The following is a 25,731-nucleotide window of genomic DNA, read 5'->3' on the forward strand; positions in this document are numbered from 1 at the left end:
GTACTCTGACTAACTTTGTTATTACAAGAACAAGGAGGCAGCCTCTCACACCAACCCCCTTGTTTAGGAAAGGCAAAGAGAAAGTGCAGAATGTTTAGCCTGAACCTTGTAAGATAAAACCGCCATTGCACAAGGGTTGTGAAAGTTAAATAAAACTGGTGCTGTAATTTAACCACACATCCTGTTGACCTGACCAAGGAAAGTGCATGTGAGGATTTCCAATAACTTGTTTTAATAAGGGTTTTAATGTCTCCCTGGATTTTTTCCGGATTGTCATAGACATGACCCAGGCCTATTTTGTGTAACATGTCACTAACATATGACAACCAAGGAATCTGCTTCCCATTATCAAGGCTTTTACAGTCCTGAAGAATATCTCTAGAGAACTAAAGATCCGCAGATAGCCATATTTTGCCCCATAATAATAAGGGCGAAAGACGAATGATATCACTCACATAACTCATTCCCATTTCATCATGAGAGAAACTATTTGATGAGCCTGATGGTGTTGATAGTACACGCTTTAAGAATTTATTTTCCATGACCTGTATCGGGCAGGGCTTTCAATCCCCCACACCCCTGCCCCATAGGTGGCCACGGGCATGCATTTGGATCTGAACAGGGTTTTTAGGTGTGTGACCGGTTTTTGACCTAACTTGCCACAGAAGCGGAACAGGCCTTCTATTGAACGACTAGCGCTCTGAACTCGAGCCTTCATTAGTGGGGCCCAACTCAGTTTGTTGTTAAAGAGGTTTCCCAGATAATTGAAATTATCTACCTTTTCAATGGTAAAGTTATTAACCATGAACTTTCTGGATTTTGTCCCCTTTGGGCCGCAGACCATTGCAAAAGATTTTGTGAAATTTACCTTCAGGTCCAGGTCCAACATGAAGGTATTAAAGGCGTCGAGACAGGTCTGCATACTATTTCCTGTAAGGGTCATAAGTACCGTATCGTCGGCGTAAGAAAGCATGGGGATGCTCCTGCCATTAACCTTTGGGAAGAATATGCAAACACAACAGGTGATGGACCGAATGTGGATCAATGTCACACACTCACCCCAGTTCAAAGATCTGGGCCCAAATCCATCGTTTTTTTGCACTCCACACCACCCTGGGTTAGACAATGGCGATATGCAAATCAGCTCTGACCCTGTGCCCCATGGGAACAGTCCAGTCCGAACTACAAAAGCCATGTCCTTCCCAGAACGGAATCAAGCATCCGAGGACCGGACCGGTTTCGAGGTAACACCTCTCATCAGCCCGGCTAGCTTGACTCCAGTGGTGTAGAGTGCCTGGGACCCACGTCTGGGCATCCCCAGCGCACTTAGGGCGGAATATGCAAACACAACAGGAGATGGACCGAATGTGGATCAATGTCGCACACTCACCCCAGTACAAAGATCTGGGCCCAAATCCATCGTTTTTTTGCACTCCACACCACCCTGGGTTAGACAATGGCGATATGCAAATCAGCTCTGACCCTGTGCCCCATGGGAACAGTCCAGTCCGAACTACAAAAGCCATGTCCTTCCCAGAACGGAATCAAGCATCCGAGGACCGGACCGGTTTCGAGGTAACACCTCTCATCAGCCCGGCTAGCTTGACTCCAGTGGTGTGGAGTGCCTGGGACCCATGTCTGGGCATCCTCAGCGCACTTAGGGCGGAATATGCAAACACAACAGGTGATGGACCGAATGTGGATCAATGTCTCACACTCACCCCAGTCCAAAGATCTGGGCCCAAATCCATTGTTTTTTTGCACTCCACACCACCCTGGGTTAGACAACGGCGATATGCAAATCAGTTCTGACCCTGTGCCCCATGGGAACAGTCCAGTCCGAACTACAAAAGCCATGTCCTTCCCAGAACGGAATCAAGCATCCGAGGACCGGACCGGTTTCGAGGTAACACCTCTCATCAGCCCGGCTAGCTTGACTCCAGTGGTGTCGAGTGCCTGGGACCCACGTCTGGGCATCCCCAGCGCACTTAGGGCAGAATATGCAAACACAACAGGTGATGGACCGAATGTGGATCAATGTCACACACTCACCCCAGTCCAAAGATCTGGGCCCAAATCCATTGTTTTTTTGCACTCCACACCACCCTGGGTTAGACAATGGCGATATGCAAATCAGCTCTGACCCTGTGCCCCATGGGAACAGTCCAGTCCGAACTACAAAAGCCATGTCCTTCCCAGAACGGAATCAAGCATCCGAGGACCGGACCGGTTTCGAGGTAACACCTCTCATCAGCCCGGCTAGCTTGACTCCAATGGTGTGGAGTGCCTGGGACCCACGTCTGGGCATCCCCAGCGCACTCAGGGCGGAATATGCAAACACAACAGGTGATGGACCGAATGTGGATCAATGTCACACACTCACCCCAGTCCAAAGATCTGGGCCCAGATCCATCGTTTTTTTGCACTCCACACCACCCTGGGTTAGAAAATGGTGATATGCAAATCAGCTCTGACCCTGTGCCCCATGGGAACAGTCCAGTCCGAACTACAAAAGCCATGTCCTTCCCAGAACGGAATCAAGCATCCGAGGACCGGACCGGTTTCGAGGTAACACCTCTCATCAGCCCGGCTAGCTTGACTCCAGTGGTGTGGAGTGCCTGGGACCCACGTCTGGGCATCCCCAGCGCACTTAGGGCGGAATATGCAAACACAACAGGTGCTGGACCGAATGTGGATCAATGTCACACACTCACCCCAGTCCAAAGATCTGGGCCCAAATCCATCGTTTTTTTGCACTCCACACCACACTGGGTTAGACAATGGCGATATGCAAATCAGCTCTGACCCTGTGCCCCATGGGAACAGTCCAGTCCGACCTACAAAAGCCATGTCCTTCCCAGAACGGAATCAAGCATCCGAGGACCGGACCGGTTTCGAGGTAACACCTCTCATCAGCCCGGCTAGCTTGACTCCAGTGGTGTGGAGTGCCTGGGACCCACGTCTGGGCATCCCCAGCGCACTTAGGGCAGAATATGCAAACACAACAGGTGATGGACCGAATGTGGATCAATGTCACACACTCACCCCAGTCCAAAGATCTGGGCCCAAATCCATCGTTTTTTTGCACTCCACACCACCCTGGTTTAGACAATGGCGATATGCAAATCAGCTCTGACCCTGTGCCCCATGGGAACAGTCCAGTCCGAACTACAAAAGCCATGTCCTTCTCAGAACGGAATCAAGCATCCGAGGACCGGACCGGTTTCGAGGTAACACCTCTCATCAGCCTGGCTAGCTTGACTCCAGTGGTGTGGAGTGCCTGGGACCCACGTCTGGGCATCCCCAGCGCACTTAGGGCGGAATATGCAAACACAACAGGTGATGGACCGAATGTGGATCAATGTCACACACTCACCTCAGTCCAAAGATCTGGGCCCAAATCCATCGTTTTTTTGCACTCCACACCACCCTGGGTTAGACAATGGCGATATGCAAATCAGCTCTGACCCTGTGCCCCATGGGAACAGTCCAGTCCGAACTACAAAAGCCATGTCCTTCCCAGAACGGAATCAAGCATCCGAGGACCGGACCGGTTTCGAGGTAACACCTCTCATCAGCCCGGCTAGCTTGACTCCAGTGGTGTGGAGTGCCTGGGACCCACGTCTGGTCATCCCCAGCGCACTTAGGGCGGAATATGCAAACACAACAGGTGATGGACCGAATGTGGATCAATGTCACACACTCACCCCAGTCCAAAGATCTGGGCCCAAATCCATCGTTTTTTTGCACTCCACACCACCCTGGGTTAGACAATGGCAATATGCAAATCAGCTCTGACCCTGTGCCCCATGGGAACAGTCCAGTCCGAACTACAAAAGCCATGTCCTTCTCAGAACGGAATCAAGCATCCGAGGACCGGACCGGTTTCGAGGTAACACCTCTCATCAGCCTGGCTAGCTTGACTCCAGTGGTGTGGAGTGCCTGGGACCCACGTCTGGGCATCCCCAGCACACTTAGGGCGGAATATGCAAACACAACAGGTGATGGACCGAATGTGGATCAATGTCACACACTCACCTCAGTCCAAAGATCTGGGCCCAAATCCATCGTTTTTTTGCACTCCACACCACCCTGGGTTAGACAATGGCGATATGCAAATCAGCTCTGACCCTGTGCCCCATGGGAACAGTCCAGTCCGAACTACAAAAGCCATGTCCTTCCCAGAACGGAATCAAGCATCCGAGGACCGGACCGGTTTCGAGGTAACACCTCTCATCAGCCCGGCTAGCTTGACTCCAGTGGTGTGGAGTGCCTGGGACCCACGTCTGGTCATCCCCAGCGCACTTAGGGCGGAATATGCAAACACAACAGGTGATGGACCGAATGTGGATCAATGTCACACACTCACCCCAGTCCAAAGATCTGGGCCCAAATCCATCGTTTTTTTGCACTCCACACCACCCTGGGTTAGACAATGGCGATATGCAAATCAGCTCTGACCCTGTGTCCCATGGGAACAGTCCAGTCCGAACTACAAAAGCCATGTCCTTCCCAGAACGGAATCAAGCATCCGAGGACCGGACCGGTTTCGAGGTAACACCTCTCATCAGCCCGGCTAGCTTGACTCCAGTGGTGTGGAGTGCCCGGGACCCACGTCTGGGCATCCCCAGCGCACTTAGGGCGGAATATGCAAACACAACAGGTGATGGACCGAATGTGGATCAATGTCACACACTCACCCCAGTCCAAAGATCTGGGCCCAAATCCATCGTTTTTTTGCACTCCACACCACACTGGGTTAGACAATTGCGATATGCAAATTAGCTCTGACCCTGTGCCCCATGGGAACAGTCCAGTCCGAACTACAAAAGCCATGTCCTTCCCAGAACGGAATCAAGCATCCGAGGACCGGACCGGTTTCGAGGTAACACCTCTCATCAGCCCGGCTAGCTTGACTCCAGTGGTGTGGAGTGCCTGGGACCCACGTCTGGGCATCCCCAGCGCACTTAGGGCGGAATATACAAACACAACAGGTGTGGTCCAACAAGTACTTCTCCAGGCCATTTGTGTACACTAGGAACAAAAAAGGGGCTTGTCGCACACCCTCGGTTGAGGGGATAGATTTTGTTTTTTCCCCCCTGGTCCGAACCTTATGGCTACAGTTGTCGCTTCATGCAATCTACGGAGCAATGTAACCAAAGGTTCCTCAAAGCCCATATCATCCATCATCTGCCAGAGCTTGATTCTACAAACAGTGTCGAATGCACTTGAAAGGTCCATGAAGGCAAGGTGGATAGAAGATTTCCTTGCCTTCATGTACTTGCCTATGAATAGTGCCAAATTCAGACACTGTTCGACCGTCCCTTTTCCTTTTCTGAACCCGTATTGGGAGTTCACGATGAGGTCCACCGAGTCTGCCCATGTTTCCAATCTGGCCAAAATAACTCTTCCCAACAATTTGCATGATGCATCGATTAATGATATAGGGCGATAGCATCGGGGGTCACATCTATCGCCCTTCTTAAAAATCGGCACCACCACTGCCTCCTTCCATGATGCCGGGATACGGCCAATAACAGCTGCCCTAAACACATTCAGTAACAATGGTGCCCATACCTCGGTATTATGCCTAAAGAAATCCAGAGGTACTGCATCAGGGCCAGGGGCTTTTAGTAATATGCCTTTCCTCAAGGCATCCTCCACCTCTTGCAGAGTAAACGAGGAGCTCAGAGACAAGGCTGTCTGAGAGGCCACCAGATCCCTAGAATCCTCCAGCAGGCCCAGAGATTGTATTGCCTTTGGGTTAAAGATTTTTCCAAAATGGGCTTCCCATGATTCACCTGTAATCTGCATCACGATATTATCTTTACCATCGCTCGTGAAAAGGGAACGATTGACTACTTCCCAGAAGAGCCTACTATCTTTTAACTCCGAGGCCTTCTCTAGATCTTCCCATGCAAGTTTTTTTAAATCCTGCTTCCTTTTTCTAATGGCCTCTTTATAGGCCATTCTAGTCGTTCTCACCAACTCTTTATTCCTTGGTTTTTGGTTTAATGCCATTTTAAGGGATTTATGTGATGCAGAGCACACAGCATCAAACCATCTGAAGCCCTTAGGTTTATTTTTCCCAATTGGTTTTTTGAGACGCTCGGCCACATGCCCACATAAAATTTCAAAGTTCCCAATGACCTTTTCAGGGTTAGCTGTAGACAATAAACATGACTCAATTTCGGAGCTATAGGTATTTAGGATCTCTGCCTCTAAGGCCACAGCATCTATTTTCCCCCATTTCAAAGTGACACCTTGATTCCTATTATACTTTATGGGTTGCTCCCAGACTAGATATCTAAAATTTGCAGGACAACACAGGGATAGCATTAGTGGGTGGTGGTCACTGGCAGCATTTGCAATTACCTCAAGCTTGTCAACATAATGAAAATAGCCACTAGAAACAATTGCGAAATCAATGACACTCATCGAGCCTCTACTTCCCTGAAAAGTTGGTATTGGGGATGAATTAGGAGCAACCCAGGGCTCCACTATGCATAGGTCGTTTAAGACAATGATGTTATTTAATGCATCCCCCTGGGGTGTATGCTTAAAGTGTATCAGGGGTTGTTCATGTGAGTCCCTCAAACCACACACATTCGAATCACCATATTTACACAATGAGCAGTTGAAGTCCCCCACCCGAATAATGAAGAGTAGGGGCTGATCACAACGTGCCTTAGATATTGCTTCCTCCAAGCTCGACATTATGGATATCTCATTGTCATCAAAGATATTGTAATACCAATTGACCAATAACAGCGGCTCCGGGAACAGATTTTCCAACAAAAGAAATTGGTACCATGGGGTGTCAACTATCTTAGAGGTTACCAGTTTATTCAATTTAAGGGAAATTGCTGTCATTATCCCACCCTTTGCCCTCCCCGCTGGTGATGGCACCGCCAGGACATCAAATGGTTGAAAACCATTAATGTCCTGGGGCGTCCGGCTCCATGTCTCCTGAAAACACAGAATGTCATGACCACCCACATAGTCCAGCCAGACCTTATCCTCCAATCTACTAGCAAGACCAGCGATATTCCATGAGATCAGGCGCGGCCTTGATTCACATAGATTATCACCAACTGGTTCTGGTCGTGTTGCCAAATTTGGTTCACATTCTGGGATAATACGGACCTCTGATTCTTGGGGGTTGATAATCTGTTCTTCACAAACAGGGGCATCCTCCACAAAGGTGTCATTACATCTTTCATCCCCATTCTCCCTCAGGCTCAACTCTCCTATTGGTAAAACATTTTCATTTTGACTAAATAGTGGTCAGTCCAGCCCCTCCATACCCACAAGTGGATCAAAACGGTTTCTTAGGGGAATATTACTTGGCATCCACCCTAAATATTCCTCTCCCTGAATTCTTAATCTTGGGTCATTATAGGGTGGTTGCAGGAGGTTGTTATTATTACATGGCGGACCCCTAAAGTAACCATCACCCTGGTACCACATTCCGGGGTGATTTTGGGTCGGCCATGCGGCAGTATTTCTCTGTGTCCACCCAGGATGTATTTCGCTCTGAAAACTCAACCCAGAATTATTAGGATATAGGTTCGGGGGAACATGATTCAGATTAGGGTAAAAGTATTCCAAACCTATGCATTGAATATCCCCCACTCTGGCGAACCTTGGTTTACGGCAAATCATATCTCTTACCCAGCTATCCCTGAAGTTAATCAGGATACAATCCCCCTCTAGATTCTTCTCACTTGGCCCCACCCAGGGGACTCTTCGCACACTGAGTATTTTTGTTTTAGAGACAGGGGGAAGTGGCCTATTATTATTAAGCCAGAATATTACTTTATTTATAAGGTCCTGATTTGATTCCAATTTATTTGGCATAACTGCTGGGACTCCTGTCAGGATTACCATAAAAGGGGCAGAGTCTGGTGGCAGGTTTACACAAAGTGGTTTTTTTGGAGGAGCTCTTTCACCAGAGACTGTCACTCCCTGCAATGGAGTTGGCTTAGGCCCAGAGGTGACTGCCTGCTTAGATGTAGTTGCCTTAGATGTTGATGCTGTGGCTGCCACATTTTTACTTTGGCACCCCACAGTAGCCACCCCTGCAGGTTTAGTCAGAACTGTTTGTACAGGGACTTCCTGGGGGTCCGCAATTATAGGTGTTTGGGGAGCTTTACTTTGATTTTTCTGGCCCCCTTTCTTTGATGTAATGCTATTACCCACAGTCTCAGGAGATTTACTCTTATTAGCCAATATTTCAAGAGAGTGAGTGTTAAGTGAGATAAGATGTTCTAGTTGATCCAATTTTAAGTTAACAATTTGTGTTCTCTCTAAGAGGGGCAACAGGAGGGTTTTCACCAATTTCTCAATATTTGCCAATAGTTCTTCATTATTATTTGGACAAGAAAGGGTTCTATGTCCCACTTCTCCTGAATAAGTTCCCTTTTGCCTGGCTGTATTTGCCAAAACTCTTGGTGCAGCTGTCTTAGCTAATTTAGCTCTACTTCCCTTCCTATGATTCCCACCTCTCTTCCGTTTACTGGTTTGTATAACTACTGGGTCACAGTCTAAGACCTGGGGTTGAGTGGGAATAGACCCATTGGTGCTCACATTACAATGTTGGGTACTATCCCCCGTGATACTTGATGATATACGGACTTCATCTGGGCAGTCCACTATATCTTCAACAGTTGATGTCTGGGAGTCTGAAATTACTGCAAGACTTGGGCTGGCTTCCAAATTATTTGCTATACTCTTTTCGGGAGTAGTTGTAGAACCAATTCGTCCCAAAGAAGATCGTTTCCCTGTTACTAAGTCTAGTGACAAACGCTTTTCTGTAAGGGCAATTTCTTTTCCTAATATCCCCGTTGCCCGGATAATAAAGTCATCTAAAGTTCCAGTTGCTTTCCCAATATTCGTCTTCCCAGTTACCTGCCTACCCTTCCCTGATCTTAAGGACATCATGTAGATATAAACAATGCAATTTAAGGAATCAGAAGAGGCGCTAGGTCTATGGCTAAACAAATAACATTCCTAATACCAGTAAATGGGAGCAAGTGCTTATGGTCCACAAGATCTCGATGAAAGAGAGTGGGCCCGGCCCGACCTTGATCGTCCTTGGACGGCCTTAGACGGTCCCGCCCTTGTCCCGGGCTTCTCCCGGCGCGCTCCCGCGCTGCGGGTACACGATGAACTTTTATAGCAAGGGGCGTGATTAGCGGGTGGGCGTGGCCGGCAGAGAGAGCAGCCCAGCTGGTGATAATAGGGCGCGCAGGGACTCCTGGTCCACGGAGTCCCTGCCTAGTGCTCGCAGCCCTGCCGGTCGGAATGCACCAGCCCCTTGAACAACAGCGGCTCCCTCTGTGACAGCCGCGCTGCGGGACCCGCAAAGCGGGTCCGGCGAGTTGCAGGCGCTGCCTCTGATGACCTCTAGGAAGGAGCTCCCGCTGCTGATGTCTGGTCAGTAAGAAGCGTTTGGAAGCGTTTAGAAAACAGTCCCCGTAGTCATAGGAACATACATCAATACAGTCACCATAGGAATCAGCAAGGTATGCCACACACTACATTCAGAAGCTGTTGAGGACCAGGCAATTGTGTGATAGGAATGTGATTTAATAATGACACACATCACTGAGCCAATGTTCATATCTGTCCACAGGAGAGTCATCGCGCAGTACAGCGCAGGAAAGGGAGGAGAGGGCACCAGCAACGGAGAGGAGTGAGGAAACACCCAGAAGTGCAGGTCAAAGCACTGTTCTGCCACCCACACCCACAGCGCAGGCAGCAACTACACCGGAGCGAGCTACCACACCCCAGACTCTGTGACCTCTGCTGTTTGGGTCACAACAGTTGGAACCACCTGCACTTTCCCCCACACCAACCTCAGAGTCATCTGTGCTGGTACTGCCAAGGAATCAGAGTACAAGGTGACTACAAGGGATTATATTTTGAATCTGACTCAATTCTTTTCTCTATTTGCTGGTTCATTCATTTGAACCCAATGTATCCTAAGGATTACTCATCCGATTAATCAAATAGTTTTTCACAAAGCAAAACATTCATTATTTAAAAAAAATATAGAAAGCACACAGCAGAAAAAGGGTATGTTTATAAAAAGATTGTTTATATTGATATGAATCACAGAAATAAATCAATGGGGATAAAAATGAGCAAAACTATATATAAGCAATCATGAATAGCAACATATACAAATTTGATTGACAATTCATAACAGCAGGATCAACTCGATTGGATAAAAGAGGAAACCAAAGTCATTAATGTATTGTGGTGTCCTGTAGTATAAATAGCTGGGGAGATGATACTTATGTCGACATTTCGGTCTTATGGGTTGTCATCAACAAGACCATCATCAGGACTAAATTTTTCAAAATGTAACCCCCTGTACAAAAAATTATATAGTTAGTTATATACAAATAGTTGATGTGTTGACAAAAACAGAAACATCAACTAGCTATTTACTTTAACCCTAAACAAAATGCTGTGTGCATCACATCCTATTGATGGACAACTAAAATAAACAGTACAATTTCATGTGAATCACATCAATTTATTTTACAGAATGAAACACCCATTCATTCTGTAAAATAAATGTATGTGATATGACTGATTGGCTCCCGGTCAGACAGCGAATTAAGTTTAAAGCGCTGTGCCTGGCCTTTAAAATTTTGAAATTTTCTTCGCCGCCGGCACTTGCCAACCTACTCACGCCCTATACTCCTACAAGATCCTTGAGATCGGAGGGGCTTCACCTGGCTGCTTGTCCACGCTTTAAACTGAGCAGAATGGGTGGCCGCTCCTTTAGGGTGCTTGCGGCAGGTTTATGGAATTCGCTCCCGGTACACATCCGAGCTCTTGAAGACTTGCTCGCCTTCAGGCAGGCGATTAAAACTTTCCTGTTTCCCGTGTCTGGTTAATTTCCCTCCTTTTGTGTGTTATGTTATAGTGTCTGTCAAAGCGCCAGGACGCCCCTTTGCTGGGGCAGCTGTGCGCTATAAAAATATAAATAACATAACATAACATAACAGTATATTTTAATGAATTCACATGAAATTGTACTGTTTTGGGCTACCTACATCTGGCCCTTAGAATCTTGCTTCTTTTGGGCACCACCATTTTTCTGGATTTTCTGCTTCACCCTGGTTCTGGCCTACTTATATGTCTTCTATCCCAATTCTTGGGGAGAGGTCAAATCTGAGTCAACCAGGTACTGATGCAATAACGGACTTTGGCAATTATTAAGTATCTGCTTCCTCATAATTTCTTATACAATCCTACAAAATTATGCTGCCAAGCAACCAGCCTTACAGAGCCTTAATAGCAATGTTCACAAAGTCTACCCAGGCCTGAGTCTGAGCCTTCTGGGTGTCTCTGAACTTAATCTTGATTTGCTCAGTGGTTAAGCCAAACCGATCAATGAGAGCACTCTTCAGAACTGAATAATTGTCAGCATCTTCTTCTTTAACAGTGAGGAGCTTATCTCTATTATCGGCAAAGGAGAGCCTCAAGATAGCTGCCCACTGCTCTTAAGGGACCCTCTGTACTTTACATGCCCTCTCTAAAGCAGTTCTCCATTTGTGGATGTCATCCCCAACATGGTAGAGAGGGACAATCTTGCACAGGCTCCTGTTGTCAAATGAATGTTTCTTAACTCTAGGGACACTGTTGCTGCCACCATGGGACTCTAGTCCCAACTTTTTTCTAGCTCTCTAGACTTCCAGGGACTTTTTGTCAAGTGCAGTTGCTCTTGCCTGACTCTAAACCTAGCTTTCTCAAGCTCAAGTAACTGGTATTCTTGTTAGAATTGGGGGTCTCTGGTTGGCGCAAGTATTCACTTGTGACAAGCAGGGACCCTCTCCTCTAAGTCAGGGCGAAGGATGACCCCTTAGAATTACCCTTGCTCACCCTCTAGGTGCGTGGCGTGAGCAGGCAAGGCTATTCTTCAGGCGTTATGGAGTTAGGCATTTGTAATAACACACACAGTAAAATGTACCAATTCCCCCACAAATGGACTCCAGGCTGTGAATATATAAAAATACATTCCTTTATGTAAAAAAATATATATATATCAGATCAGACTCATCACAAGACCAATAACGTTTTTGTTGGGCCACAGGTTGTAAATAGGCAAGCTTTTCTTCTGTTTATAGTTCAAAAAAAGGGTTTCTTTTCAATTCACCTCCAAAACAGTTCTCTCAGTTCCAGTTATGCAATAATGGGGCCTCTTGCCCTATTCCTGGAAGGTATGGCGCTCCCAAGCGCCTCTGTGGGCTTCGCAGCGCTCCTCTGTGCTCCACACAGAAGAAAAGCCTGGGCCCTACCAATGCTCACGCATCTCGCGGTGCGCTTTGAATGGAGACCAGAGAGGGGCCTGACAAACCCTGGGCCTTTTCCAGAGGTGGGGGCTGAGCTGTGGAGCAGCAAGCAGGCGATGAGAGGAGCCTGGAGGAACCCCGGGCCTTTTCCAGAGGTGGGGCACAGCACGGGAGCCCTCAGTACCGACGGTACATAGGGGGGGGCTCCCTTCACAGTGCGGCGCGGCCTCTCCTGTGGGGGGGCAGAGCAAGGCGGGCGGCCGGGTGCAATCAGATGCACGGGCGGCCGTCCAGGCGGCAGGCTGCTCGCGTCCCCGGGATTCCGGCGGGAGGGGCTGAAGTCTCACTCAAGTGCTCCGTGAAGCAGGCGGGGGTAGAGGAGCGGCCAGCCTTAGCCCTGGGGCAGAGAGCGACTCCGACGGAGCGAGGCTCTCAAGGGGAAGAGGGCAGGCTGGCTCCCAGGTACCACGGCCCTAGGAGGGGGCGAGAGGGGGCAGACTTCACCTCCGGCGGGAGAAAATACTCGGCCTCAGGCAGGGGACGAGCCAAAGCACCGGAGAACTCACTGGTCCTGGGGTTCAGTTCAGGGGGCAAGCTCAATCAAGCCCTTGGAGAATGTTTCTAGCACAAGTCAGCAAAGTCTTTTCAAAAGTCTTATCCTCTCCTTTCTCAGCAAGGCAAGCAGCAGGCCAGTCCTTCCAGCGTCTTCTTCTCCTTCTAGTCGGGCAGAGGTTCTTTGTGGGAAACAGGATTCTGATTTACAAGGAGCAGGGCTCCTACTTTTATACAGCATTTCTTTTGTCTTCTCAGGCCAGAGGGGCCTTTGCATAACTGCTTTCAGTCTCTGAGTACTTGTTGGGTGTACTTCTGGCTTCTGCTTTCAGTGTGAGGGGCAGGCACATCAGACGCTCCACAGGAGGTGGAGCCAGCATTGTGTGGATAGGGGCAGCCAGGAGTACCTTGTTGACAGTGCTTCGCCCTTCCTGGGTCAGGTGCAGGCTGAATCATCAGTCGCTCCCCAGGGGGCGGAGCCAGCATTGTGGTGGCAGAGCACTGCCCTATTAAGAGTCCAGGGGCACTCCTACCTCCCACTAAGGTGTAATCCTTGCATTCACCACCTGTCATCCCCCAGCCCGGTCACTCACACATCCCAGACACATCCCAGACAGTCAGATACACATACCAGTAGAGGCGGGCTGAAATGGTTAGGCAAGGAAATGCTAACTTTCTAAAAGTAGCATTTGCAAACACAGGATATTAAAATAAACGTTACTAAAAGAAGTATTTTATTATTCTGAGTTCAGGCATACTAAACTTTATTTTCTACCATGTTCCCTGAGCCTGCTGGGATTATAGAGTGTAATAATTCCAGCAGCCTATCTGGCCTAAAGGGAACAGGTAGCCTTACAATAGTGAAAAACGAATTTGGCAGTAATTCACTATTAGGATATGCCACACACATCAGGGCATGTACTACCTTATACTTACAATGCACCCTGACCTTGGGCCTACCTTAGGACTCACTGATATGAAGTCAAGGGAAGGTTTAGGGGCTGGCAAGTGTGTGCACTTGCCCAGCCAGCATGACAGTACCAGACTGCACGCAGGTCCTGCAATGGCAGACCCTAGACACATTTTAAAAGGCTGCTTCTGTGGGTGGCGCAAACAGCGCTGCAGGCCCACTAGCAGTATTGGCATTTACAAGCCCTGGCACTCCTAGTGCACTTTACTGGGGACTGACAGTAAATCCAATGAACAAATCAGGAGTATCAATCACAGTTACACTTTATATAGGGAGAGCATATGCACTTTAGCACTGGTCAGCAGTGGTAAAGTGCCCAGAGTCATTAAACCAACAAAAACAGGTCAGAGTGAATATTGGAGGAAGGCAAAAAGTTCAGGGATGACCCTGCCAAGAGGGCCAAGTCCAACACAACCCCCTTCCAGCCAAAACGCAGGGTAGACCAATCACCACTGTGATGGGCTTCCCTGCTTTGGGCGATAGAACATGGACCTGGCCCGCAACAGCAGGGGCACATTCCAGTTCTACGCCAATCTGCCTCTGTGGACACCACCTGTGCAGCCTCTAACCTTAACTTGCTCACAGGTGTGTCCCAACAGACAGACATCAACTCACAGTGGCCACTGACAGTAGTCAGGGTGGAGACCCAGGCCTCATGCATCTCGGGGCTCCCAAACCTCTGTGGCCTCAGAGAGCGGGGGGCAGTAGCCCCAGGTGCTTGGCACCTTTTTTCCATTCTCTCTTCTGTCAGTCCAAGTATGATATCCTGGCACTGACCCACCAGCCCCAGGCCTGTACCTGGCGGCTGGACTAAAGACTGGGGTGGGCTCTCCCACACCCGGTCCTCCTCCTTGGGGCTCTGTACCCTCCCACCTGGAGTGGTACCCCCTTCCATAATTGTCAGGGCACCTGTGGCAAGTGACCTGCACAATTCGCTCACCAGTTCAGGGGTGCTATCCTGCAACTGGGGCACCAGGTCAGGGGGGACACCCTGCACCTGGCCCTCTATCCTAGGGTCTAAACCCTCAAACTGCACCGGGGTCAGAGGCAAGGACTCCCTCCCTCTGCACCCCCTTCCAGAGTACTGCCCACTCCCCACTGGAGTGGTATCCCTAGAAGTGACATGGGTCAGGACACTGATTACAGTGGCCCCACCTTTCAGGTCAGACAACACCTGAACCTGGCTCTCCAACTCAGGGACCCAACCCTGCAGTTGAACCCTTGCCTGGCGCACCAGGACTTCCCGGGGAGTGCGCATGCCCCCCTGAGGGTGGCACATAGCTCATGTGCCGTGCGACAGTCTGCCTGGCGCAGATCTCCCAACCCCTGTCCCTCTGACAGTGTGGGAAGATCCCCCAGGACAGAAGTGGTATCCCCATGGTCATTCACTGGGGACGCAGCCCTGCTGGCTGGCCCCTGACCCACTGGTTCTTCCACTGGGGACTCTTTCCCCCTCTCGCCCCTCTTTCTGGACTTCTGCACCCTCCCAACTGGAGCGGTACTGCCAGACACCAGAACTACTGTGTAGGAGAGTAGGGTCTGCAATCCTATGATCACCCCAGATTTTTTGCTTTTTGCTTCACTGGTTTACGACTTTCTCTGGCTGTGGGCCTGCTAATCAGACCCACAGCCTAGCTGTTCTCTCACTAAATTGACATGTGCCTTAGGTACATTCACCAATTGGTACTGGGCCACCCTATCAGTCCCTGTACACAGGGCCTAGGTGTACCCAGGGCCTACCAGGGGCTGCAGCATGTATTATGCCACCCCTGGCTGGCCATCTAAATCTGACACAACTGGCTGCACGACAGCTGGGGCAAGGTGGTGTAATCACCCTTTGCTTTAGATATAGTATACCTATATCTAATCCTAAAATGGACACATGTATTCCTATCAGTCACTCCTATGGCAGGCATTAACAATCCTGAAGGCAGAGTGCTTGGAATCATGTGAGATGGTGCTCTGGCATGAGCAGAGCCTGTCTGCAGCTTGCTGAACCAAGTCCTAATAGCTGTTCCATGATAACGCGTACCATATGCTCTTAAGTGCATTATAATCCTCGCGGTTATATGCCAACTCTGGTACCGCTTTATCAAAACATGTCGAGTAAGGTGTCATACGAATTGGAATACTAACCCCTCGCCAATTCTGGTGACGGGGTTAGCATTCCACCCTTCTAGAGGGACACGACATGGATGTAACTGTGAACACCGGTTAAAGTTAACTCAAGCCTCAGCTCCACAAAATGGATGCTGCCACCACAGACACGAGTCTGACCTCCTGCTGCTGGGAGTCCTTCCAGCAAGGAGAGCTTGGACAAAGGGTTTCCTGTCAGGGGCGGTGCTAGCACCATCCTAGACAGGGTTTTGTATATCCCAGGTAGGCAGGGCTTTAGAGGAAGGTGACTGCAAGTGGCACCCCGGTGCTCACTATGCATAGGCCGGCTCAAACCAGTTCTAGGGGCACACCAGCCCCTGAGCTGGGGGAAGTCCGGCATGGGAGAGGGGTGTAACCACCCCCCTTCCTGGTCCCACCCCTGCGCAGGACCTGGTCGCGTGCCTGCCCTCTTTTGCAGGATAAAGGTAGGAGCAGGCCCCCTTCCAAATTAGATCATCTTTGAATCCTGAAACTACTTTCTACGAAAGGAACTCAAGACTTCTTCCTAAGATTTCTCCCTTGTGACTAAGGAGTAGTCACCCTGCATCCGCAGGCACCATCCAAGAACACTGCGGTTTGCTGCACGTCCTTCCTCCGGGATCCGACTGACCAGCACGACGAGACCCGGCTTCCCTTGCACCTCTGACCTCTACCTGCATCTACAGCTAAGCTGAGAACCGTGGGTGCGACGAGACCTCGAGGGACCGGCCATCTTCAAGACTGCACGACGCTTGCCCAGCACGACCGCAGAGGGATCCTCGAGTGAGTGCTTTGGGGACCGAGAAGCCCCAACCCTGAGCAGCTCCAGCACCGACTTTCAGCCTCCCAGCCTCCACGAGATCTGCGTGGGGCCCTTCTGCTCTTTGCTGCTCACCGCGTTGTCTGGCTACTAGCCCGCTGGCTTGTGGCCTTCCCGACGACGAACGACGACATCAACACTGCTGGTCTGGTTGCTCCAGACTGGCTCTTGCTCCACTCCAACAGAGGAGCGCCCCGGACCCTCCTGGTCCACTCCAGACGCCATTTTAAGTCCACCGCGTGGGCTTGCATTTGCCAAGACTTGTTGCCCCAATCCTGGGTCCAGTGACATCGACAGCAGAGAACATCGTGGGACAGCTCGCACCTCTATCCTGGTCGCCGACAACGCCTCCTGGTCCGAGAGACTGCAGCCCACAGCGTCGCCCACTCACCTGGTCGCGGTGACTTCGTCCGGTGCCATCCTGGTGCCCTTCTAATCACTGGCTAGTGATTCAGAACTTGGTCCCCTCTGCTTACAGGTGTCTTCCATCTTCGATCCAGGCTTGGATCACTTCGAACTTCTTCACTGGTCGCCTGCCAGCAACTTCTTCTTTCAGGCTCCATAGACTGCAACGAGGATTCCCGACGTCTTTCCAGACCTATGCATCCGCAGCCCCTGGGCTAGGTAACTTCGGCATTTCGGTGCCCCAGCATAGCCTCACTATCCAAGGGTCCAGATCCTTTTTCGTTTTCAGCCTATCTAGTCGGATTCGTCCGATAACTGTAACTTTGCATTTACTAGCCTCCATAGACTTTGTTCCGCATCCCGCGTGAGAGTGCACACTCTGCACCCGATCTCCCTAGGCCTCCTGCTCGTAATCTAAAGGTTCAGTAGTCCAGTCCTAGCGATCCCAAAGCCTCTGAGAATAGTTACTTACCTGCTAGTATTTCGCATTCCACTTTCATAGTATATGGTTTTTCGTGCCCCTTAAGCATGGGCGAATTTTGCGGATCTCGCGTTCGCAAATTTTGCGGATTTGCGAATTCGCAATCCGCAAAATCCGCGAATTCCCGCGAATTTGCAGATTTTTTTTTTTGTGTTCGCCCGTGTTTCTGCCAGTTCGCGAGGGTTTTTACAATTTCGCAATTTGCGAACTTACCTGTCGGGTCGCAAGTTTTGCGAACTTGTTGTTTTTACGTGTCCAGCCTGTTTGGGACACTCTTCTTCATCACTGCCACTCTCTGTCACCACTGCCACTCTCTGACTACTCATGCCACCCTCTGGCCCACCCATGCCACCCTCTGTTTCATCACCACACCCTCTGGTTGTCCAGTGTACATTATTTTCGGCAAAGCAAAGCACACCTTCCCTGCCTCAAGTGACCTGAATTAATTTGGGGCTGATTAATGTGTCACAGAATATTTTTTTAGCTGGCACCTGCTTCCTTAGTGCTTCCTGATTAGTGATCTTTTGCACTTGCTAAGTGCTTTCATTGTTGCAAAATTAGTTACAACACCTGCCCTGCCCCAACTGACAATAATGAATTAGGGGCTGATTAATGGATTTTAACTTCCAGCCTGGCTCCTGCTTGTCTCCCTTAGCTGTAATTCAGGACCTTTGTGGCATATGTGTAACTATTCTGAGGTTCAGAGCAGGGTCACATAATAGTTGCAACTGGCAACTGAACTCTGGAGGGGCCCCTCAGGAAGCACTACAGGAAATGGCTACTAATGATGAGCCTGAACTTTTGAACCTGGCAAGTAGTTTCAGTTTTGCTAAGATCGTATTTCTGCAATTTAGCACTTATTCGCGGGGCGCGAAGTTGTACTGGGAAGCCGCGAACTCACGCGAACAGTGCGAGCAGTGCGAGCAAAATCCGCTGCTCGCGGATTTGCGGATTTTGCGGGAGATTCGCGAATCTCGCGGATTTCCCGAAAATCCGCAAAATCCGCGAGCGAAACGGATTTTCCGCCCCTAGTGCCCCTCGGGCATTTGTGTAAATTGTGCAACTTAAAGTATTTTCTTAAGAGTTTTGTATTGTGCTTAGCTCCCTGACTCATAAAGAGCCAGGGTAGTCTTGTTATAAATAAATACACTTTATTTTCATAACAACTTGTGTGGTGTCCTTTCACTTGGTGTTCAAGGGGTATATGTGTGGTAAACAGCTGGCTTAACACACCCTCTAGAGTTTAGCTCGAAGACTGCTCGTATCCATGCTACTAGGATAGCTGGTCTATAAGGTTGACTTACAACCAATCATCAATAAGGGTTGTTGGAATGATAAACAGTGATCACTAGAATAGTGAGCACTATATATCAGGCCACCTTCTCACATTGGTGAGCAGCGGTTGGGATTTGAGCTTGCTGTTGTTTTACCACACGTATCCTAAGAATATCATTTGAAAGATCACATAAGTACTAAGGTACATATAACTTAGCTTAGAATACTCTGAGTTCTACTGAACCAGCTGTTGTAGTTCAACAGGGCCTAGCACACCCTGACTACAACTCTTAGCAAGGGATCAGTAGGCAAACAAATAGTGTAGGTAGGTGCATCACTTACACCATACTAGAAGCATGTCTATCCACGGAGAATCTTCCCAGACTCCTCTTGTGGTTGAGGACCCTCCACAGGTCCCTTCAAGATATGCAGCTCTTAGCTTCCAGGAGATGAGACAAGTGTGTACCTCCAGGAAGTTAAAGGAGGGGTCTAACCCCACCATTCCCTTTCTGATTGGTCTCTTAGAGACTTATGATGCAAGAAGAGCTGAGAATGTTGGCCCTTCTAATCCAGATGGGAACATGCCTCCCCTAGAGGGAACCACTGGTGACCCTGACCTCCACCTCCATGACACAGGCAGTGACCTGAGGCAGACAAAGGTCAGGTAGAAGTCAGTAGACTCACTAGGACCAACTTAAGCAGACATGAGTATGGTACTAGGGGACCCCTAGGGCCACTCTCAGGTGGGCTTAACATTGGGAGTGGACGAGTTAGATCTCTCTCTAGAGGCTCTATTCGAACCAATGGCTCTCAGGCCTCTTCTCACAGAGGGATGACATCCCCTCAGAGGAGAGTGTATGAAGCTAAAATGAGGGAAGTCAATCTGAGGATTGAAAGGGAAGAACTTGCCCTGGCCAAAGAGAGACTTGCCTTTGCTAGAGAGCAAGAATTGAGTGGGGTAAACCCCACTGGAGGCAGCATTCTCCCAAGAGAAAAAGACAGGAGTTTAGACACTAGACACCTGAGTAAGATAGTGCCCCCCCTTTAAACAAGGGGATGATATCCACAAATGGATAACTGCTTTGGAGAGGGCTTGCACTGTACAGTGTGTCCCCCAGAGTCAGTGGGCAGCTGTCTTGTGGCTCTCCTTTGAAGGCAAAGGTAGAGATAAGCTCCCCACTACTAGAGGTGAGGATGCTAATAATTACCAAGTCCTGAAAAATACACTGATTGATGGGTTTGGCGTAACCACTGAGCAGTACAGGTTGCTGTTCAGGGATACCCAGAAAATTCAGTCTCAGGATTGGTCTGACTTTGTGGATTGTGCCACTAAGGCTTTGGAGGGCTGGTTGCTGGGCAGTAAGGTTACTGATTATACAGGGTTGTACAATCTGATCATGAGGGAACAGATTTTAAACAATTGTCAGAACCAGTTGTTGCATCAGCACCTTGTTGACTCAGATCTGACCTCTCCCCAAGAATTGGGAAAGAAGGCAGACAGATGGGTCAGAACAAGGGTTAAGCAGAACCAGAGCCAGAACCAGGGTGGTCAGAAGAAAGCAGACCAGAAGGGTAATAATAAGAATGAACAAAATGACCAGAAGTCTTCGACAGGTCCCCAACAAACCAAAGAGGGTGGGGGTCAGGCTTCACAGCAGAAAAAGAAGACTCAAGAAGGCCAGTCAAAAAGGTGGTGCCAGTACTGTAAATGTAAAACTCACTGGTTTAGTGAGTGCACCAAGAAAGGAGGACAAACTCCTACCACTACAGCCCCTAAGGCACCTGCACCCCCTAGTACAGTCAGTAGTGGTAGTGTACCTCCCAAGGGACTAGTTGGGTTAACCTTGGGATCTGAGGGGTATGACAACCTAGTTGGCACTCTCACTCAGGCTGTCCTTGTCTGTACAGGGGATGTGGATATATCCCCTGATGCCAGTCCCAGTACTTTGGGCAAATACAGGCAGACACCTTTTATTAATGGAAAAATGGCTCAGGCCTACAGGGACACTGTGCCAGTGTCACAATGGTGACACCTAACTTTGTGGACCCTGGACAGATCATGCTAGGTCCAGAGTACCTAGTGACCAATGCCAGCAATGTCACTACCCACCATAGTATGGCAATTGTTGATTTCTCCTGGGGAGGGGTAAGTGGCCAAAAGAAAGTTGTGGTTAGTTCCGACCTCCCAGTTGAATGTTTGTTGGGCAATGATTTGGAGACATCCCTATGGTCAGAAGTGGAGCAGAGGACTCACATGGAAATGTTAGGCTTGCCAGCACATGTCCTTGCTGTGACTAGGTCACAGGCCAGAAGATGCCCCACTGAACAGGTGCTGGATCCTGGAACAATAGACCAGACACCTTCCAAGAAGAAGAACAGTAGGGTTAAGGCATTGCCTTCCCCCTTGCCCCAGGTTGAGGATCAAGTCTCAGAGGAGGCTGACCTTCAAGAACTGAGCCTAAAGAACTTGAACCTGATCAGGTTGAGTTTCCGGGTTCAGGGGGACCCTCCAGGGAAGACCTGGGAAAGGCACAGTTAGACTGCCCTTCACTTGAACCCTTCAGACAGCAGGCTGCTGCTGAGGCTGCAGGGAACGCCACAGGTGCCCACAGGGTATACTGGGATTATGGACTCCTGTACTCTGAGGCAAGAGACCCCAAGCCTGGTGCAACCAGGAGGCTGGTTATCCCCTTGTCTCAGAGAGGTTTCCTTCTTACCTTGGCCCATGAGATTCCCCTTGCAGGACACTTAGGCCAGAATAAGACTTGGGACAGACTTGTCTCACACTTTCACTGGCCTCACATGAATGAAGATACCAAGGAGTTTTGTCGCTCCTGTGTCACTTGCCAAGCTAGTGGTAAGTCAGGTGGCACAACAAAGGCCCCCCTTATACCACTACCTGTTGTGGGGGTACCCTTTGAAAGAGTGGGGATTGACATTGTTGGTCCAATGGAACCCCAGACAGCATCAGGGCACAAGTTTATACTGGTGGTGGTGGACCATGCCACCAGGTATCCTGAAGCTATTCCCCTTAGGACCACTACAGCACCTGTTGTGGCAAGAGCCCTAGTTGGAGTGTTCTCCAGAGTGGGCTTCCCTAAGGAGGTTGTCTCTGACAGAGGTGCAAACTTCATGTCAGGATATCTGACTGCTATGTAGAAGGAATGTGGTGTCAACTACAAGTTCACCACACCCTATCATCCACAGTGCAATGGGCTTGTTGAAAGGTTCAACAGGACCCTTAAAGGGATGATTCATGGACTACCTGAAAAGCTCAGGCGTAGATGGGATGTCCTGATACCCTGCCTTTTGTTTGCTTACAGAGAGGTCCCACAGAAGGGGGTTGGCTACAGCCCTTTTGAACTTCTGTATGGGCATCCTGTGAGAGGACCCCTGTGTTTGGTGAAGGAAGGATGGGAGAGACCTCTCAAAAAGCCTGCAACCAACATAGTGGACTATGTACTTGGTCTCCGCTCCAGGATGGCTGAATACATGGAAAAGGCTTCTAAAAACCTTGAGGCTAGCCAAGAACTCCAAAAAGCTTGGCATGACCAAAAGGCTGTCCTGACTGTGTACAAGCCTGGACAGAAGGTGTGGGTGTTGGAGCCAGTGGCCCCAGCAGCACTCAAAGACAAATGGTCTGGGCCCCACACAATCATTGAGCAAAAGGGAGAGGTCACCTACCTGGTGGACCTTGGAACTCCCAGGAGCCCCCTCAGGGTGCTCCATGTGAATAGGCTCAAAACATATGTCGACAGGAAGGACATGAGCTTGCTCATGGCCACAGATGAGGGACAGGAGGAGGAGAGTGACCCTCTCCCAGACCTGCTCACTCAGAACCCTGATGATGGGTCAGTAGATGGTGTTGTCTTTTGTGGCAGCCTCTCTGAACATCAGCAAAAGGATTGCAAACAAGTTCTTCAATCCTTTAAACATATGTTCTCTCTGACACCCAGTCAAACCAATTGGTGTAACCATGAGGTTGACACTGGTGACAGTCTGCCAGTTAAGAGTAAAATCTACAGGCAGCCTGATCATGTTAGAGACTGCATCAAGACAGAAGTGCAGAAAATGTTGGAGCTGGGAGTCATTGAGCCCTCAGGTAGCCCTTGGGCTAGTCCAGTAGTTCTAGTGCCAAAGCCTCACACCCAGGGTGGTAAGAAAGAGATGAGGTTTTGCGTAGACTACAGAGGCCTCAATGCAGTCACTAAGACTGATGCCCACCCAATACCAAGGGCAGATGAACTTATAGATAGATTGGCTTCTGCCAACTACTTAAGTACATTTGACCTGACAGCTGGGTATTCGCAAATCAGGTTAGCTGATGAGGCCAAGCCCAAAACAGCATTTTCTACCCCTTGTGGGCATCATCAATTTGTGGTAATGCCCTTTGGTCTGAAAAATGCACCTGCCACCTTCCAAAGGCTGGTGAATGATGAATCAAGTTCTCACTGGGTTGGATGACTTCTGTGCAGAATATCTTGATGATATAGCTGTCTTTAGCTCCACCTGGGAGGATCACCTGGTCCACCTGAGGAAAGTGTTAGAGGCACTGCAAGCAGCAGGTCTCACTATCAAGGCCACAAAGTGCCAGATAGGGCAGACACAGGTTGTATACCTGGGCCACCTTGTAGGTGGAGGCCAGGTTCAGCCACTGGAGAGCAAGATACAGTCCATAAAGGACTGGGCTCCTCCAACCACCCAGACTCAGGTTCGAGCTTTCTTGGGCCTGACTGGTTATTACGGGAAATTTGTCAGAAATGATGGATCAATTGTGACTTCACTTAATGACCTGACAAGTAAAACAATGCCAAAGAAAGTTCAGTGGACAGCAGGCTGTCAAAAAGCATTCGATGACCTAAAGCAGGCCATGTGCACAGCACCTATCCTAAAGAGTCCAGACTACTCCAAACCATTCATTGTCCAAACAGATGCTTCTGAGTTGGGTGTGGGAGCTGCTCTATCTCAGCTGAATTTTGATGGTCATGACCAGCCCATTGCTTTTATTAGCAGAAGGCTGACCCCCAGAGAGAAGAATTGGTCAGCTATTGAGAGGGAGGCCTTTGCTGTGGTTTGGGCCCTGAATAAACTGAGGCCATACTTGTTTGGCACTCATTTCAAGATTCAGACCGACCATAAGCCCCTCTTGTGGCTAAATCAGATGAAGGGTGAAAACCCCAAACTACTTAGGTGGTCCATTTCCCTACAGGGGATGGATTTTACAGTGGAGCATAGACCTGGCACTGATCATGGCAATGCAGATGGGCTCTCCAGGTATTTCCACTTAGAGCAAGAAGACTCACCTGGTCAAGGTTAGTTTATTGTCCCAAAGTTTGGGGGGTGTCATGTAGGAGAGTAGGGTCTGCAATCCTATGATCACCCCAGATTTTTGCTTTTTGCTTCACTGGTTTACGACTTTCCCTGGCTGTGGGCCTGCCAATCAGACCCACAGCCTAGCTGTTCTCTCACTAAATTGACACGTGTGCCTTAGGTACATTCACCAATTGGTACTGGGCCACCTTATCAGTCCCTGTACACAGGGCATAGGTGTACCCAGGGCCTACCAGGGGCTGCAGCATGTATTATGCCACCCCTGGCTGGCCATCTAAATCTGACACAACTGACTGCACGACAGCTGGGGCAAGGTGGTGTAATCACCCTTTGCTTTAGATATAGTATTCCTATATCTAATCCTAAAATGGACACATATATTCCTATCAGTCACTCCTATGGCAGGCCTTATCAATCCTGAAGGCAGAGTGCTTGGAATTATGTGAGATGGTGCTCTGGCATGAGCTGAGCCCATTTGCAGCTTGCGGAACCAAGTCCTAATAGCTGTTCCATGATAACGCGTACCATTTAGTTTAGTTTAAGGGGGTTTATAAAGCGCCTGGTGACGCCTCCCGGCATGTCCCCGCGCTGTGGAGAGAGCATTTATGAGGAGAGAGAGAGGGGCCATTATGAAGTGAATAGAAACGTTTTAAGCCTCTTCCTAAAAGAGGCCTCATTGGTCTCAAGCCTGGTGTCCATGGGCAGGAGATTCCAGTGCCTGGCCGCTAATGAACGGAAGGATTTTCCTCCCATTCTGGCTTTCTTGGGGCAATAAGTTCTGAGCAAACCCATGCCTTTCGATCTGAGGGATCTATTAGGTTCATATACTCATATACCATATACTCTTAAGTGCATTATAATCCTCGCGGTTATTTGCTAGCTTTGGTATCGCTTTATCAAAACATGTCGAGTAAGGTGTCATACGAATTGGAATACTAACCCCTCGCCAATTCTGGCGACGGGGTTAGCATTCCACCCTTCTAGAGGGACACAACATGTATGTAACTGTGAACCCCGGTTAAAGTTAACTCAAGCCTCAGCATCACAAAATGGATGCTGCCACCACAGACACAAGTCTGACCTCCTGCTGCTGGGAGTCCTTCCAGCGAGGAGAGCTTAGACAAAGGGTTCCCTGTCAGGGGCGGTGCTAGCACCATCCCAGACAGGGTTTTGTGTATCCCAGGTAGGCAGGGCTTTAGAGGAAGGTGACTGCAAGTGGCACCCTGGTGCTCACTGTGCATATGCCGGCTTGAACCAGTTCCAGGGGCACACCAGCCCCTGAGCTGGGGGAAGTCCGGACAGGGGAGAGGGGTGTAACCACCCCCCTTCCTGGTCCCACCCATGGGCAGGACCTAGTCGCGTGCCAGCCCCTCTCCTTAGTATAAAGATAGGAGCGGGCCCCCTTCCCAAATTAGATAATTCTGAATCTTGACTACTTTCCACGAAAGTA

At 49.4% G+C, this 25,731-nt stretch overlaps 1 long non-coding RNA gene across 2 annotated transcripts in view; it reads left to right on the top strand.

The window, feature by feature from the left end:
• Positions 1–25,731, top strand: part of LOC147659176 (uncharacterized) — an 86,530-nt gene that overhangs the window by 42,398 nt on the left and 18,401 nt on the right. The window contains exon 3 of one of the 2 annotated variants that reach the window (XR_015307303.1): positions 9,638–9,891. The exons of the other annotated variant lie outside the window; for it this stretch is intronic. This is a non-coding gene — a long non-coding RNA (uncharacterized LOC147659176). Of the gene's footprint in view, positions 1–9,637; positions 9,892–25,731 lie in introns of those variants that run through there. 2 annotated transcript variants of the gene reach the window in all.

This window comes from Lissotriton vulgaris, unplaced genomic scaffold, assembly GCF_964263255.1.
Source record: "Lissotriton vulgaris unplaced genomic scaffold, aLisVul1.2 SCAFFOLD_1408, whole genome shotgun sequence".
In the NCBI taxonomy this organism is placed as follows: Eukaryota; Metazoa; Chordata; class Amphibia; order Caudata; family Salamandridae; genus Lissotriton; species Lissotriton vulgaris.